Consider the following 13,753-nt stretch of genomic DNA (forward strand, 5'->3'; position numbering starts at 1 on the left):
TCCCCAAACTCTGAGCATTTTTTTAAACAATAACTCATTGCAGCATCACATAAGGCCATCCTTACATCCGCCAACCTAGCTCCAGCCACTGCTTGTGGCAAATCGGTGGCTGGTATCAAGCAAGTCCCAGGAAGGATCAAGAACCCTTCCAATGGGCAGTTGCAGAATTGGCTGCAGGCTCTGCTCAGGTCTCATTGCCACCTCCACATGTGCTCCTCTTAAACCCTCAGTTCTGCTGCTGAAGGACTTGACTTGGTGCAATCAGCTCATGACAAGAAGGGCCTGGCTTTTCCATGCTGTGTGTTAATGTTCCTACAGCAGCAAATAAACCCCTGCCTCACCTCTGACCATGCCCAGGTCCTGAGAGCTCTCCTGCAAGGGTGCCATCTCTCTAACAGCCATTAAGTGCTTATGAAAGACGTAAAGCTGTGATATAAAGGGAAAATCCTTCTACGCTAAATGGCGAGCGAATGTTTATCTAGCCTATTAAGTGACGTCCAGCAGACTTATTGGTGTCAAAGCTTTGCCCATGAAAATAGTCTTTCATATTACTGATAAAAATAGTTCTGTTGGAAGAATCACTGCACTATATAGAGCTGCTGCTGCCGTAGAAGCTTTAAAAAGAGTAGAAATACTTATTTGACACAAAGCTGCCCCTTGAAGGAAGAAGGCACGTGCAGCAAGGAACATTCCTACCAAATAAGTTTGTTGATTAATATTAAATGTGAAAGAACAAACTATTATTTTAATTCTTTTTCTTCCTATTTTCTGCAAAGGTTGCACTCAATGCATTAATCTTCTAAGTGAAGTTTTTACGACTGATTGCCTGCACACTATGAGAAGTTTCTCCATCCATTACTCGCAGGGAAAGGGGCCCTGCTGTGTAGGAAAATATTTGTTACATCTTATCAGGGTGACACATAATCTAACAACAATTACAGCAAGCCCATATTTTGTACTATTTCGGTTTCAACGTGAAAAATAGTTCTAATATTAAACCTGGGTGGGTGGGGGTTATAGAAACCAGTTGAATATTATAAGCTGTGATTTCCTTTCAACATGGAGCGGTGCCACGCTTGGATCTTGGTCTGAGACAGTGGATACACATAAATCCAGCGTACGTGTCTCCTGTGCAGATGCCACGGTGTGGTAGCACCTGAAAGTTGACTCCCCTTCTTTATACATACTGAGCTTAGAAATTGCCACGACTTTAGATTTCATGTGGCCAAAAGCACCCAAAATACGATTAACCTTTATGAGAAAAATGGAAGTACTCCAAAAACTGACCCAGCTAGGAGTCCAATGACGTCAAGAGAACTCAAGACTACCCACATCCCAAAACCTTTCCGCCTCAAAAATTGGTCCAGATGTCCTTACTGGAAAAACTTCGTGGTTCCCTTCTTGCATTGGCCATTACCATCTAAAACTGAGGTACCAACAAAGAACAGCACCAGGGAGCGCACAACAGCTGACGGCAGCATTAAGGGCTTTGCTGATGGGCACACGCCTCACCTCAGGCAACTGAACTGAGCCTCAGAGCATTACAACAAAAATGAGGTGTATTACAAAAGATTTTTAAGGCTGTCTGGTAACCTTGCATCTCGCCCGAATCAGACATCTGCCACGCACATGCGATTTCCTTGGTTTGTTTCCTGGTTGTGGCTGGAGGTCCCAGCTGGGGCCATGGCTCCGTTGCCCAGGATGCTACGTGTCCACACAGCAAGGGATGATTTCTGTCCTGGAAAGCTTCCAATCTTTACAGTGAAGACGGGTAGTATATTGGTGTCAAATATAGCTCTTAGCAGGGGATATTCCTGGGGACTCGCTATCCTGGCTCCTGAAATGGACCTTCTGAGACTAGAAAATATGGTACACATTTTGGGGAAAGAAAAAACCAAAACTTTGTAGGCTGAAGAATCTTGTTTAAAAACCCCTGTGGTCTCCATGACCTGGTGTCATGCTGAATTTTGCAGTGGGCTTTCAGTTCCGACCCCTGCCAACCATCCCATGCAGACTGCAAAGAGGTATGGGAGGTGCTATGAAAGCTTTGGAAGGGTCTGTGCTGACCTTTGCTGGAGAGGGAAAGTAGGCAAAGTAGAGAGGGAAAGTAGAGCTCTGGCCAGCTGCAGTATTTCAAGTTGGGCCAGGAAAAATTCAACTACAGTTAAATTATTTTCCACTGTCTCACAGGGAATTTGAGCCCCTCTTTAGCAGGAAGGGAGCAAGAGTGGGATCAAAAACACCCCACAGGGCAGCTGTGAACAGCAGTGCACAACCTGTGCACAGTTCAGCTCCTGCCACACCAAGAGCTGGAGAGGAGCAGAGGCGATCACTTGGGGTCTCTCAGCCCTACCAATATCCAGGAGGTGTGGCAGGGCTCAAGGGCTTGCTCTGCATGCTGCTGGGGAGGAGAAGAAGAGCACTAGTCAGCAGACAGTGAGGGTGGAGGAGGGGCTTGCTATCCTGCGACCTTTGGTGCTTTAAGAAGTTATAAAAGCCAGAAGATTGGTATTGTCTACTGGTAAGAGCAGGAAACCAAAGACAGAGTCATTTCTACACTACAAATTCAACTACGTTAAGTAGTTTCTCCATTTCATTAAGATGTTTGCAGACAGGACCAAATTGTTCATAATCATCTTAGTGGAATGGTGCTACAGCAGCCAGCTTGTAACTTGATTTCTTTAACGTGATTAAGGGACAATTTTATTCCATCTGCAAAAGCAATCAAAATACAGCAATGTATCTGTGCTCTGCCATAACCATAAATATGATGCAAACATGATCTCATGTTTAAATGCATCTTGCCCAAGGTGACAACCTCTCCAGTTAAACTTCATGCCATACCTGGGTTTCTGGTGCAATATTTCAGAGTTAGTTAGCAAGAGATTAACCACATGCCACGAAAGCACTTCAAAACCTGCTTTGTTTTATAATTCACCCGATTTACATTACGAACAGAGTTCTGGCTCCACTTACATCATTACAAACCTGCACTGATTGCAGTGAGGCTACTGGGCAGTCTAGACGGTGAGGATGGACTTCCTATAATGTCATTTTTGGCCTTCTTGGCTGAGGCCATTGGGCCTGGCTCTGCCTCTCACACTCTGTACCTGTCCACGCAGCACAGCACAATATCTAATAACAGCTTCTCAGCATCCAGGTTGCACTGCCTGTGTTGCACACCAACATCATCATATATCATATCCTAGCACATATCGTTTCAAGGCTTGTTCATAAACGGGATGGGGCACTGTTCCCCTCGGTAGCACGTAGGATGCTTCTGCCCCCAAAGGTTGGTATTCAGGCCAAGTCTAGAGAGCAAGGCCAGCATAAATCACAGAGAAACTCAGGCTTTGGTTTAGTTTGTAATATCTTCTCAGGTGTTTGAGTTAGAGGTCTCTGCTTTTACAGCTCCAGGACATGGAGACACCAGACTACAGACCACAGGAAATGCTACCAGGCAAAAGCATTTATTTTCTCATTTTAGGAGCAGCAAATCACATCCAATTCATCTTTGAAGAGGATATGTGAAGGTTTCATCCTTTAAGCATCCTCCGAAGCTCCTGGATGGACAGACTGTCCAGGACCCACTTCCTCCTCTGTGTGTTCTTGCTGAGGAGGTCTACATGGAGACCAGAGGTCCACTTTCCTGCATGACCTGTGCTTATCCATTCTGGGTTCAATTTTTCTGTATGGATGAGGGAAAAATTCCTCAAGGAGTGTTTTCAGCACCACTTATTACCAACATTTATCCCAGCCATGTGGTTCACACACCCATCAACTACTGTCTGCACAACTTATCTGTTCTCATGGAGAAGGCAGAAAGTAATCACCACTCAATTTTTGCAAACCATATAGAACAAACTACTTCTTTCAGAGTTGCTGCCTAACCCTCCCTGCTTTCCTTCTGATCTGCTGGGATTTGAGATGATGGACCGCAGAGACCAGCACCCCCAGCTTTTACAGACAAACCTGTTTGATCCAGATCTGCGTATAATCCCCACTTTTATTAGGATAAAAATAAAAACAGATGCAGATTAGCAAATCAGTTGTAGGTACTAGAGGGTGAATGAGCAGAAAGAGAGAAACGACTGCCAAATGCTAATGCTAAAGAATTCAAGCCCAAGGGCTTCATCTCAGGGAGGGACTGACAACCACAGAGCAGAGCTGGGCAACCTGGAAAGCTGCTAAAAACCACAGGAGATAACCGCATTTGAGGACGTTGCTGCTTATCCTTTAAATTAAAATAGACGTGTTTCTTAAATACAACAAACACAAGCCCCTGCCATGCCTCCTGCAGATGTATGCGCCTGTTGCTCTCTCCAACCTGCTAGAATGGGGCTACCAGCATCTCTTTTACTCTAGGGGTGGAACATATCCCCAATGGACTTCCCCAGCTGACCCCCTCCACCTGTGGGACTTCTCAGAGGGGCTGATGGGTGTGTGTGGTACTGGGTGGCAGCAGTGGGAGCCCTCAGGCACCTCCTGCCATGACCCGGGCACAGCAACACATCCACAGACAGCAGCTTGGAGCAATGCAACACTGCAACTCAGTCCATAACTCTACACTTTGGGGGATCTCCAGGGTTTGAGCTATCGGACAAGTATCTTTGACAAAGGCAGAACCATCAATGCATGATGGGCCAGTGGCCAGCCACACTGCAGCCTGGGGCCAAGGGAATTATGCCCTGAAAGGCAAAACATCCTTTGGGGAAATAGGGAGTTCCCACACAGCGCAGCTGAGTGGGACGGGAACCAAGTTTGGCTGGATCCAAAGGATGGAGTCCCAGCTACCAAGAGTAGGACACAAGTATGTCCCTGCTGCAAGGAAACTCCCAGGACTTGTAACTACAATCTTCTTTCTCTAGGCTGCATAAGCAAAAGGAGTTCTCTGTTCAATGTAAATCCATTGCACACAACAGAATGATACTGTTTTACACCAAGGACTCCCCAACAAGAGGTGACTCCCCCGTCCCTCCTGTCATGACCAGCGATGCCGCATGGGAACACAGTAGCTTTCAAAGTTGCTCCTCTCCAAGGGTAAGTGAAGGATCCCTTTCTCTCTCGCTTTCTCCACCAAGGGCACCCCAAAGCACTGCAGGCTGGGGAACACAACAGGAGCTTCAAACCTGAAGCTGGCTCCCCACTGGAGGCACGGGCGTGTTGAGCAGCCAGCATCACCTCCAGCTTCACTTTTTGATTAATGTTCTTCCAAACTTTCCTTGGCTCCCCGCGCTCCCACTTTCTGTCACCCTTCTCATTACAGATGTATCTTTGCATCGAGGAAAGCGGGAGGAAAAATTGTTCTTTCAGGGTGACAGCTGAGCGAGGGCTATATTATTAAAGGTACCAATCATAGGTGCCGAGCTATCATCGCACGATGAATGCACTTGTCAGGAGCCCACGGCAGCCGGGGGAGAGAGGGAGGGAGAGAGGTGGCGGGACGGCGGCACTCACTTCCTCGCTCCTCTTCTCCCACCCCCAGCTCTCCGTCTCCTTTAATGCTGGCCACCTCTGCTCGCCTGAACTTGGACCTTCAGCGGCGACAATTTCTCTGGCCTCGACAGCACGATTAATTTCTCCTGCCCTCGGCGGGGCCTCCGAGTGCGGTGGAAGTCCAGCTGGCCTGCTGCTGATAAGATGTACCTTTTGATTTGTTTTGTCTTTGATTGCCTTTTCTGTCACCTACAATGGCTGGCCGCCTGGAGACCTCCACAGCGCCTGACTGACGGATCTATTTATCTATAGGCTGCTCCCCGGCTTCTCCTCCCCCTCGCTCCCCTCCTCCCCCAAACCACCACCTTGTACCACTGAAGTCCCAGTCTAATAGAAGCCGTGAAGGCTCATCCACCATAAAATACATCTGCCATCCTCCTTCTCTCCAAGATAAAAGCCTGTCAGTGTTACTTTCCAATTCCAGGCAGCTTGATTAATGGTGAAAAGCCACTGCGAGATCGACTTCTGGTTTTTACAAGCACTGTCAGCCGGCCCAGGGTTATGCGAAACACACACTCATAGAAAACAAAACAAAATGAGAAAAGGTTGGGTGGGGAGGGAGGAGAGGGACAGGAAAGAGGGGGCGAGGGTAACCAAATCATATTAGGCTCAAGACTAAATAAAATAGGAACCTGGAGCCATCAAATCCCTGTCAGCCGGGTGCAAAAACACACTCCACAGCTCATTGTACCAAGGCAAATTATGGCAATAATAAATCATTGTTGAAGGAAGATTGTTGATAATTTTTTTTTTTGGATGGTGGCATTCAATAGGGGCGCTGGGACACCTGCCACTGGGCTTGGAGCGAGAGCCGGAGCAGGTTATTAGCCTGTCACTCAGCCCTCCTCCCCTCACCCCACAAGGGATCACAGACAGTGGGGCTGGAACAAAAAGTCTGGAAAGAGAGATATTTAAAAATAAACATTAATTAAATAGCAGAAATACTCCAACAGGAAAAAAAAGGGAGGGAGGGGGGGTCAGGAGAATTACAGCACTCTTTGCAGAGCTCATTTTTGATAAAGAATATTTTATGGTGGCCCAGCCTAGTAGTGCTTCAACTGCTCCACTTCATCTGTCACCAAAAGACAGCCATCTCGGGGGGTGGAAGACACAACTGCCTGATGGGGCAGAGTAATGCCGCTCATTCTGGAAAAGTCTAGAAGAACACACAGCCCAAAGAGAGAAGCAAGGAAAATTCCCAAACCACTGGAACCAGGGTTGAACGTTCAGGAACGGGGTTTCTTTAGGCTCAATCCTACAACAAGTGACACCAGGATGTGCGGGGCTGTGAGCACCGTAATGATGGGTTCCAACTGACCCACGGCACTTCTCGCAGTGCAGGACCCACACTGCTGTACTGCTGTATTGTCCACTTCCAAAAAGAATGAATACTGCCCTCAGACAAGTCACTTACTGCAGCATCTTGTCATCTGCAGCAAGTTTTCCGTCTAACCTGATTAATCTCAACATTTCTTGGTCTGACTAGATCATGGGAGAAGGTACAGACTGCCTAACAGAATAAAACCATGTTCCCACTTCCACCACACCGGAGTGGGCAGGGCTCAACATCGCTTCTTCTAAACTAGAAGGTCAGGCTGATTGACAGATACATTCTTAGTTCTACCAGTGTGAGAAGAAATCCAGCAAGGTAGACATAATCTCCAGTGACTTCAAACATACAACTCCTCTGCACATTCACAAGGGTGCTGAGAAGATCAACACATCAGGTTTGATCATTTAGAACATATGAAGTTGCCAACTCAGTTCTCAGAGCCCAGCACCACGCTATTTGCCCATCACACTGGGCAGCACCTCTGGCCTGGCCATGGTGCTTCGGTTTACCCCTGTAGACTGCTAAGAGATCACCCACATGGACTTTGAGTATCATCCCAATCCTGCAACCCAGTCACACAGCATCTCACAGGGTAACAGCATCCAAAACCTTATCTTACACCTTGGCTGGATGATGCTATTTAAACGGATAAAGAAGCAATATCTCATATACCTCAACTCTTTTCTCCCCTATTGTCCTAGCTGCTGGGGGCTGCCCAGGGGGAGATTTGCCACATGAAAATATCAACAGTCAACTTCTCCAGCCTCTGGTAATAACCCCACAAGGGACTGCTGCTCTCCTGTGATGCAGGTGGGTCACTGAGCCAGCAAGCAGTGTGCCTGATGCTCTGCTGCTGCTGAGGAGCCCGAGCAGAGGAGGTCTGCAGTGGAGTAACATCTGTTATCTGTGGCAAATCTGTTTGGAGCTGATGACCAAGGAGGAGAAGTAGCAAGAGAGGATGGCAAGCCAGCAAGGTAAGAGGAAGAAGAGAATGGAAAAAAAATAAATAAATCCCCAAAACAGGAGAAGAAAGTGTGAGGAAGAAGAAAAAATCTAGAGAATTGGGAAGAAAATAGGAAAGGAGGAAATACGCTAACAAAAGGCAAGAAAAAGCATAACAAGAGAGGAGGAATAAACCTTCTATATAGTGGATGCAATCCCAGAGATAGCAAGAGGAGAAGCAGAAGAGAGACAGTGTTTGAAGGAAGGCTATGCGTTACAAGAGACAAGAGAAGGGAAAGACACCGAGGAAGAGTAGAAAGGTAAAATGGAGAAGGCAAAAGAAAGAGGAGGATCCCTGACAGGATGCAGCAGGCTCTCTGGCAACACTCTTAGTTGAAAGCTGTTGCCAGTAAAAGAAAAGAAAGAAAAAAGCATTGAATATAGAAGCAAATCCACCAAAATGCCAGGCAGAGACTTTACTTCAAGTTATGAATTAAATCAGTTTGTATTAGAGACCTCCACAGCCACATGTTTTCTAAATCAGAGTGCACAGAGGACCCCAAATCTGGCATCCGCTTTTATCACATTGTTTGCTCAGACAGCTTTGTTCCTCTCTACTATCTCACTAACCAAAAGCCATCACAATTCACTCCCACTAAAACCTCTTACACCTCATCCACATGTCTGCAGCATCAGACCCACGTCACTGCCAGGTAGCAGGGATACGGGACTCTTGCTATGAGGAGTCTGGCACATTTCCTCTGCTGTGGTGCAGAAATGCGGGTACAATGTGCCCATTGTCAGAGTGTCCTTGATCTTCCTGACGCGCGTATCAATGATGAGAGCCTCGGCAAGAGCCGTCAGCGAGGCCCGTGCCCAACCCTGCGCTGCGCAGATGTGAGGCATCGCAAACAAGAGATGACAGAAGACACTAGTGGAGTAGGGCAGAGCGGAGACAGAAGAAATGGGCCAGAAGGTCGGCAAGTGGCAGCAGGTAGGGCCACCACTGCGTGCACTCATCATGCAGAGGAAGCCATTGTAGACTCCCTTTGGAGTGGAAGAACAAGACAATTTTTCCATCTGGACGAAGTTAATGACTTCCACACTTAACAGACTAACTGATGAGACACATCCAAAGCCTACAGAAATCACAGGGAGGCAGAGGCTGCCATTTCCCCTCCAGTCCTACCTGCAACCAGACAGGGCCTGCAGCCAGGCGACAGCTCTTCCCAGTGCTCGGGTCAGGAGCTCTGCCCTGGCATCACCCCCAGCTCAGGCGATTCCTGCCTGCCCAGCTTCAGTGGGCACCCCCTGTGCCCTGGTTTCCAAACTTTCTTGGGTCCAGTGCAGCTGGAGCTTCTACGCTGCCACGTGTGGAGCTGAGCCCCTGGATCCAGCTGGACGATCCCTTCCCCAACAGCAGAATTGGGAATGGGAGGTGTCAGAAAGAGGGAAGGTGTCAGTATGAGAAAAAATAATTACAAAAACATGATGACATCCTTTTACGCATGTTCATTTTTAAAGTGCTAATGTTACTTCAGTATTCCATTACTTGAAAAAAAGCTTTCTATAAAATGAATAAGTATTTCAATTTGAATTATTTGAAGTTAAAACAGTAGGTAACTATAATTCTCATTTATTGCTGGCCAATCTTACTGTCAGTATTAATGCTGCACCCTGTTAACTACATTATAATGAATCTATATTGACATCTCATATCCTTTTCCCCTCAGGCTGTTCTCTAAACCAGAAGTTTCTTGTGTATCTGCATTATTATTTCTGGATTTAAGTTCTACTTTGGAACCACAAGATACAACCTTCTTTGCTGTACGCACGTTAGCATTACTGATGCTACTTATTTTCAATATCTTATCCCCCCCCCTATTTTAGGGATGGAAGTATTTAATTTCTCTGACAGTGCAAGAATCTTTGCATGCAATGCAATTTCCTTTCTAATGTTGGCTGTATTTTGAATACGACACAGTAAAAGAAATAACAAGTATTTCATAAACACATCTGCTTTCCACATGTCATCTAATTGTACCAAACACCATTTTTTTTATTGTCAGAAAAGCAGACAAAGTTTAGCTTAAACAACTATGGGAGATATTTCACTTTTCCTAAGAAACTCAGGGGCTTTCTTCCATAAACAAGAGTCTGCTCGCTCTTTAGTTACCTTCTCTGTTTAACAGTTTTTTTTTCTAAATTCAGCATCTTTGTCTATAATAATCTCCTATGCAGGGCTTGAGTGCCACGTGCATTCAGACCTGGCAGACTTCCCTGCTAAACTAGAACATGGGAACACATTCACCATTGGCTTTGAATTTGGCATAAAGGGAGTCAGTCGAGTGTCACACATTGCACCACATTCACACAGCGACTCACATATTCATGCGGCGAGAAAGGAAAAAAAAAAGATCTGCAAGCCTGTATGCGCTGCTATCACACCTTTTTTCCTCTCGATGAGTGCAACTCATTGTGCCAGCCTGATGTAGAGCATCGGCTTTGCAGTGTCACTGCACGCAAACTCGCTGTCTTGAGAGGCAGACAGAGATGGATAGCGAGAACCGCCTGATCAATAGACCTTTTGTCCAACCCTTTATCACAAACAATAGGAGCTGCAACAATCCAAAATATATTTAGGTAAATACTAGGAACGAGCTAGCCAGCTGCTGCCAGAGGCCAAAGACCATCCCCCAGCACCAGAGAAACATCTTTTCTGGGTCCCAAGTGGTGACTGTCAGGATCCCCAGTCCTGCTTCAGCCTGTCCTTTCTTTTATTATCCTGAATGCTTTCCAGGTCTGAGCCCTGCGAGTGGTTTTCCAGACCCCTGACTGCAGGAGTGATGTACTCAAGCTCAGTATTAATGTAAAGAACTATAGCAGCAGCTTTATTAAATGGCTCCGGCCCCTCTGGACATCTATATTGTACAACTTGGATACAGGTGATAGGCACCTAAGATTAGAGAGACTGATAACTATATATTCCTAAAGGGTCCTGTCCTTCCGGATAGATTTTTTCAGAGGATGAATTTGCTTTGTCCAATCCAGAAGGCAAGATCTTGCCAGGACTATCCACACATATCATCACTTGTCTTCAGAAACAACAGACAGACTCCTCCACCCAGAATCAGAGCAGGGTAATCCCATCCCATCCAAACTGGCACAGGAGGTAAGCAGTCATCAAATTGCAATTAAAGACCCATGGAACATGCACGTAGCAGAAAGCGAGAAAATTAAAAATATACATAGAAGAATTACTAAGCTTTTTAGATAGAAATAAAGTCAAACAGTTTTACATAAAGTGCTCTAGCTATTGTTGGAAGATGAAAACAAATTGTGTGAAGCTCACCACGTGCCCTGTAGGAGGTCATGTTGCACAAACTCACAAAGTCTCCATGCCCCATCTGACTTGGGAGTCAAGGGCACCAGGATCTTGTGCCATCCAGCAGAAATCTGTGTGAGCACAAAGCTCCAATACACAGTGAAGAAATGCCATCACTGACCTCTGCTGCCCATCTCTCTGGGCATTCTTCCTGCTTCTGAAACCCCTTCCTACCACTTACGAAGTTATTTGGCAAGAATCACAGCGGGCTCCTGCCAGAGGATTTACAAGAGAATGACAAAGCCACCCTGTCAGATGCGCACCTTATTGCTGCAGTAACGGAAGGAAGCAGCGTCTTCCCAGAAGACAGAGGTACCCGACGGGAGGGCTCTGGGCTGGGAGATGCTGACTTGGAGCACCTGCATGTGCAGGAATGCTCCAGCCTCATGGGTGGGCAGGGAGAAGAAATGACTTCTTGAGGTCTTTACCCTCTACCATGCTTGCACTCAGCTCTTCCAGGCTGTACAATACCCACACACTTTCTGAAAATGCAGCAGCAGGCTGCACGCTCCAGCTGAGCCTCCTGTATCCATTTCAAGGCTGTGCTTAGCACAGGTGGTTTTGATCTGGTTGAGTCTTCTCAACGCATTTGTGAGACAGGTTACACAGAAAACCACAAGGCCAGCAGGATGCTATCCACTGTTCAAGGGAAGAGGTATCTTAAGGAGTGTTATTGGTAACAGAAACACTCAATGGAAGGACATGCAAAATCCATAGAAGTGATTCATTATAGACTGCACTGCTCTTCTGTGAATGTTTTTCCCCATATAAATGCTTCAGAGCATTTAACAAATCCTGATATGAGAAAGATGAAATCTAACAGGGAGCCAGAGGACACTTAACTGAACACCAACTATAAGGCAACATAACTACTCTGAGGCAGGGATAGAGCATGTCCTCACTCACACTTTTCCTGTGCCAATCCCTTCATGAATCCATCTTCCTGTTACTGTAGAAACAAGCAAATTTCATTTCCAGCTACCAGGGAACATAGGACACAGGCAGAAATTTCCCAGGCACAAACAGGTACCTAGCAAGGCACTGCAAGTCCATCAGGACCTGCCACCCAGAGCCCTCTACTCCCCCTACTCCAGCAGGAACCAGAGCACAGCCAGGCTCCTCAGGAGCTGAGAGATACATCCATCAGTGGGCTGCGTGCAGACGAGTTTTCCCTTCTTACCTCCCCTCCACTCAAGTCTCATATTTAAATGCTAGAGGATACTAGCTACATCTTAGTTCACATCAGGGATGTCCTGGTAAACTACAACCACAGGAACAAGTTCAGTTCTGTCCTGTTTAATTGCTCTTTCCTCCTTTATTGCCTCATCCTCATGGACACAGAGTGCGTTTACTTTTGGTGCAGCACATTATCAGGGGAAATCTGAGGTGCAGATAGGGTCACTTGCACAGAGGGACTGAAGCTCTGACATGAGCATTACCTGTTTCATGCAAGAACCTCCTACTATGGACCCATCTGTGGAATACAAGATAGCAGGACAGAGGCATTTTATTCAGGTCTTTCAAGTTGTGGGCTGGAGCCCAGGCTAAGTAGTGATCCTTTCTCCCAACTTCTAGAGGGTGCTTCTACTTCAATATACTCATACAAAGCTCCCTGTTCTGTAGCAATATAACAGCCTTCAGGCAGTTTCATTATTTCCCCAATAACACCTTCTAGAACCCTAATAGTATCAGTCACCTCTGCTTAGGGAAGTGATCCAGATTCGAGTTGATTTTGCAGCAATTATTTTTAACAACATAGAGAAATGGTTTTGTGTTCTCTCACAGTAAATGTAAAGTGTTAAACTTGATGAATTTCAGGCACTCAAAGCTCTTACACCATCACTTAATGGACTATGGGTAAAGGAAACACTCTCTAGAGAAGAAGAGAGATTCTACAAGGATGAAATAACATCAAGGCTGTGATCTCTCAGCAATTCTGCAAGAACAAAGGAAAACATGACCATGCTGGCCCATGGACCACTCAATTCTCTAACCCTCTTGTTCCTACAGGCAGAAGCTCACAGAAGACACATTGAAGTTGGGGAGTAAAGACAGAAGTACACTACTTCATTAATGAGCTTCTCAAAGTTATGCTATAAAAACATACTTTATATACATACACGTGCAATTTGGATCTGCATTTCACTCTCTACAGAGACAGATTTCTTTCTAGTACTTCAAGAACAAACAACAGTGGAAAACGCAAGTGCAGAGATGGCATGGTACAGACACTGTATTTGAGTTGGGACTCTTGCAGTCATCAGCTCTATGACCAGGGACGAGTCCTGTCCCTCTCTACAACATTTCCTTTGCCTGTGTTTTTTTTAAAGATGGTTTTGTTTTGTTTTTATTTAATTCAGACCGTACAGTCTTGGGAGCCAAAAAAAAAATCTCTTATGTTGTAATTACAGCCAGTACCCACTAAAATGGGTGCTCTCAGGCAAAACAAGCAACTCCTACAATACAAATAACAGCTGAGAATCCACTTCATGAAAAGTGTTTGAAGCTAAATAAAATGATAGCAACGTATCTCAATTGCAGAAAGTTTTGTCAGGCCCCCTTGCTTGTGGTACTGTGTTCCATTATTAACTAGATAA

This window comes from Cuculus canorus, chromosome 11, assembly GCF_017976375.1.
Source record: "Cuculus canorus isolate bCucCan1 chromosome 11, bCucCan1.pri, whole genome shotgun sequence".
NCBI lineage: Eukaryota > Metazoa > Chordata > Aves > Cuculiformes > Cuculidae > Cuculus > Cuculus canorus.